At 39.2% G+C, this 5,289-nt stretch overlaps 1 pseudogene; it reads right to left on the bottom strand.

Moving 5' to 3' along the window:
- Nucleotides 1-785: 785 nt before the first annotated feature.
- On the bottom strand, nucleotides 786-885 carry LOC141567047 (U6 spliceosomal RNA; annotated as a pseudogene).
- Between the last annotated feature and the right edge of the window lie 4,404 nt (nucleotides 886-5,289).

Below are 5,289 nucleotides of genomic sequence, written 5' to 3'. Positions count from 1 at the left end.
GTTAGCCTTGGAAGGTTGTATGCCTCTAGAAAATTGTCCATTTCTTCCAGATTGTCAAATTTGTTGTCATATAGTTGCTCATAGTAATTTCTTAAATTTTTTTGTGTTTTTGCAGTGTCTGTTGTCACTTCTCCTCTTTCATTTCTGATTTTGTTAATTTGGGTCCTCTCTCTTTTTTAATGAGTCTGGCTAAAGTTTTGTCAATTTTGTTTATCTTCTCTAAGAACCAACTCTTGGATTCATTGATCTTTTGTATTGTTTTTCTGGTTTCTATTTCATTTATTTCCGCTCTGATCTTTATTATCTCCTTCCTTGTACTCCCTTTGGGCTTATTTTGTTGTTCTTTTTCCAGATCCCTTAAGTGTGAAGATAAACTGTCGATTAGTGATGTTTCTTGTTTCTTTAGGTAGGCCTGCAGTGCTATGAACTTCCCTCTTAGGACTGCTTTCGCGGCATCCCATAGATTTTGGATCGTTGTATTTTCATTTTCATTTGTCTCAAGATATCTTTTGATTTCTTCCTTGATCTCCTGCTTAACCCATTCATTATTTAGTAACATATTATTCAGCCTCCATGAATTTGTATGTCTTCCAGTTTTTTTCCTGTAGTTCATTTCTAATTTCATAGCACTGTGGTCAGAGAAGACAATTGGTATGATTTCAATTTTCTTAAATTTATCCAGACTTGCTTTGTGGCCTAACATATGGTCTATCTTGGAGAATGTTCCATGTGCGCTTGAGAAGAATGTGTATTCTGCAGCATTGGGGTGGAATGCTCTAAAAATAAAAAATATGGAACGCTTCACGAATTTGCATATCATCCTTGCGCAGGGGCCATGCTAATCTTCTCTGTATCGTTCCAAAAAAATATTTTTTTAATTAAAATTTATTGGGGTGACAATTGTTAGTAAAGTTACATAGATTTCAGGTCTACAATTCTGTATTACATCATCTATAAATCCCATTGTGTGTTCACCACCCTGACTCAGTTCTTCCATCACCATATATTTGATACCTTTTACCCTCATCTACCACCCCTTCCCCCCTTACCCTCTGGTAACCATTAAACTATTGTCTGTGTCTATGAGTTTTCGTTTCTTCATTTGTTTGTCTTGTTCCTTTGCTGTTTTCAGTTTTATATACCACATATCAATGAAATCATGGTTCTCGACTTTTCTGTCTGACTTATTTCGCTTAGCATAATAATCTCAAGATCCATCCATGTTGTCGCAAATGGCACTATTTCATCTTTTCTTATGGCTGAATAGTATTCCATTGTGTATATATACCATATCTTCTTTACCCAATCATCTATCGAAGGACACTGGTTGTTTCCATATGTTGGCCACCATACATAAAGCTATAATGAACATTGGAGCACATATATCTTTATGGATAAATGTTTTCAGAATTACCATAATGATCCAGCAATCCAGGAGAGGGATTGCTGGGTCATATGGTGATTCTAGTCTTAACTTTTTGAGGAACCTCCACACTGCCTTCCATAGCAGCTGCACAAATCTGCATTCCCACCAACAATGTATGAGGATTCTTTTTTCTCCACAGCCTCTCCAACACTTGTTATTATTTGTCTTGATGATAACCATTCTGACTGGGGTGAGGTGCTATCTCATTGTGGTTTTTATTTGCATTTTTCTGATGATTAGTGATGTTGAACAATTTTTCATATGTCTATTGGCCATTTGTGTGTCCTCTTTGGAAAAATGTCTATTTGGGTCCTCTACCCATTTTTAAATTGGATTCTATATTTTTTTGTTGTTGAGTTGTTAGACATTTTAAAAAGAAATTGAAGAAGGCACAAAGAAATGGAAAGACATTCTGGATTCATGGATTTAAAGAATCAACATAGTTAAAATGTCCAATTACCCAAAAATATACAGATTGAATGCAATCCCCATCAAAATCCCAATGGTATTTTTTTAAAGAAATAGAACACTAAACTATTATCTGTGTCTATGAGTTTCTGTTTCTCATTTATTTGTCTTGTTCTTTTGTTGTTTTTGGTTTATATACCACATATCAGTGAAATCCTATGGTTCTTTGCTTTTTCTGTTTGACTTACTTCGCTTAGCATTATAATCTCAAGATCCATCCATGTTGTCACAAATAGTCCTATTTCATCTTTTCTTACCACCGAATAGTATTCCATTGTGTATATATACCACACCTTCTTTATCCATTCATCTATCAAAGAACATTTTGGGTGTTTCCATGTATTGGCCACTGTAAATAAAGCTGCAATGAACATTGGAGCACACTTGTCTTTATGTATAAATGTTTTCAGATTACAAAAGAACAAGACAAACAAACAAGAAACAAAAACTCATAGACACAGACAATAGTTTAGTGGTTACCAGAGGGTAAGGGGGGTGGGAGATGAGGGTAAGGGGGATCAAATATATGGTGATGGAAGAAGAACTGACTCTAGGTGGTGAACACACAATGGGATTTATAGATGATGTAATACAGAATTGTACACCTGAAATCTATCTATGTGACTTTACTAACAATTGTCACCCCAATAAACTTTAATTTTAAAAAAAGTATCAAAAATCCACAAAAATAAAAAGTTGATATTTTGACGATTTTATGCATTTAGTAACAGTTTGAGCTGGTTTATACATAGATGACATTATTTTTATTTTAAACCTTTGTTATATAGTAATAAACTTACCATTATATTGAATTTTAGCAAAAAATACTCAAAACATACTAAGTGGAATCAATTAGATTTAAGTATAGATAAATTAGAATCTAATGGCATTGATGACATAAACAAATTATTGCAAAATATTACAGAGTATGACATACAAAACATCTTTGGTGTTATAGTGCAAGCCGCAGGAAAACATATCCGAACATCACAGCAGAAGAGTTAAAATTCTTTTATGTTATAGCATGTCAGAATTTCCTTCCTTTTTCAGGCTGAATAGTATTCTTTTGTATGGATAAACCACATTTTGTTTATCCATTCATCTGTTGATAGACAGTTGGATTGCTTCTACCTCTGGGTTATTGTGAATAATGCTGCTATGAATATGGGTATGTAAATATCTCTTCGAGTTCCTGCTTTCAAATTTTTTGGATGTATACCTAGAAGTGGAATTACTAAGTCATATGGTAATTCTATTTTTAATTTTTCAAGGACTCTCCATACTGTTTTCCACAGTACTGCACCATTTTACATTCCCAACAATAGTGCAGTGCACAAGGGTTCTAATGTCTCTACACCTTCACAAACACTTGCTGTTCTCTGTTGTGAAAGTAGCCAACCTAGAAGATGTGAGGTGGAGGAAGTGACACCTGAGCAGAGACCAGGAGAGGGGTAGGGTGTCAGTGGCAGAGGGACATGAGTAAGAACATGCTGTGTTCAAGGAATGGAAGGAGCCCAGAGAGGATGGGGAGAGAGAAGCTGGGCTTGGAGAGCTGGGCAAGGGCCTGACTATTCAGAGTTTTGTAGGCCAGGGTGAGAAGTTTGGATTTTATATGAAGTGGCTGGAAAACTTGAAGTTGGGCAGTGACACCATCTGGTTTCCAATCTTAAAAGTTCTTGCTGGCTGTCAGGTCATGTTCCAGTCACCTACTGCTATATAACAAACTACCCCAAATCTGAGGGCTTTAAAATAGCCATTTTGTTTTGTTCACAATTCTGTGGGTCAGGATTCTGGGGAGAGCTGGATAGTTCCTCTCAGCTTCACATAGTGTCAGTAGGAGCCAGCTTCTTCACCTCACCTCTTGGACCTTTCTGCCCCTTGGCTTTTCTCTCTCCTCCAAGTAGTGTCTCATCATCCAGACCTTCTCCACAGGGCTTGGCTTCTTGCACATGGTGGGCTCGTTTGGGGTGGCGACTGGGTGGTACATTTTTTACACGGCAGAACTGCAAGCTGAAAATCCAGGTAGGAGCAGTGTCCAGAACTGGCACAGCATCACTTCTGTCATATTCTATCAACCAAAGGAGTCACAGGGCCCTCCTGGATTCAACAGGTAGAGAAACAGAGTTCAGTCTTTATGGAAGGGGGGGAGGGCAAAACCACACCATGGAGGAGTACTGGGACAGGGGATAGTGTGGTGTCTCTGGGCAATGGATGGAGAGGTGCCCCCAGCAGCTACTAGTTGAGGAAGAGCTAAGGATGCTGGGCATAAGCTGGTAGCCATGGGAAGAGGAGAAGTAGATAACTTACAGAGATGTGGGAGGCAGTAGCCTTGGTAATCAAGTACATGGCATGAGGGAGAGAAATACTTTAAGAGAGACACCCAAGTTTTTGACTCAAGTCATTGTATTAACTGTGCCCTTTATTTTTCTGATACTTTGACATCCTGGGGCTGTGCTGCCTCTGGAGGGACTGCCCTTCCTAGGGTTAGCCAATTCCTAGAGACAGTAAAGACTCATCTTTGAATGTGATTTTTCTAACACAAACCAACCAATCCAGAGCCCAAATGTCCCACCTCCTCTATAGGTCTCTCACGCTGAGAGACCTATACCTGCCCTAATCACCTAGGACAAGGTACCAGACAACTTGGGATAGCCCTAAACCCCAGAGTCCAGAAATTATTGAAACCAGTCGATCCCAAGCATGGTTACCCTTCCTGGTCTGCTCCTTCCTGCAGAAACCACAATGAAGACTCTTGCCCACATTTGCCTGTCCTCCAACATTCTGACTGACCTTAGGGCTTTCCTGTGTGGACTTCATGGCATGGCGTGCCCCCTCCTCTTGGGATCTAAGAGTATAGCAAGCTACTTTTTCAATGGCAGTTGTTTCCTGGTCTATGGGCCTCACCATACATGAATAATAATAAAACCTGCATTTCACAATAGTCACTGAGATGTAGACACCATGGATATGTGTGTGTGCGGGGGAGGGCTGCCTTCTTTGGCTTTCCAGGCCAAAAGAGAGAGAGCAGAGAAAGCCCATGCTCATGGGGTTGAATCCACCCAACCTGTCCATTTCTCCAGTGGGAGAGTGTTGCCATGGCAACCAAGTGACTATGGCCAGTCCCTTTCTCCAATAGGTGGGTTCCATTGGGAACTGAAGGATGGAGAGGGGACAAACGGCTTGTTTCTTTTCATTAAAAAGAAAATATATAGCTTTAGTTCTATCTCCATTAAAAAACATCCAGGAGGCATTATAGATATCCCCCATTCTCTCATCTCTAACACAATGTCTATTTTCTCCAGTACTCACGCTTTTATTTATTTGTTCAATGGACATTTCCATTTTGCTCCACTACAACCACAATATGCACGGTTGTGTGTGCTGGCCATGAGCAG

Source organism: Rhinolophus sinicus, chromosome 4 (genome assembly GCF_057876585.1).
Source record: "Rhinolophus sinicus isolate RSI-liver-muscle chromosome 4, RSI-T2T, whole genome shotgun sequence".
In the NCBI taxonomy this organism is placed as follows: domain Eukaryota; kingdom Metazoa; phylum Chordata; class Mammalia; order Chiroptera; family Rhinolophidae; genus Rhinolophus; species Rhinolophus sinicus.
The sequence above is the reverse complement of the archived record's forward strand: the minus strand, read 5'-3'. Positions and strand labels throughout refer to the sequence as shown.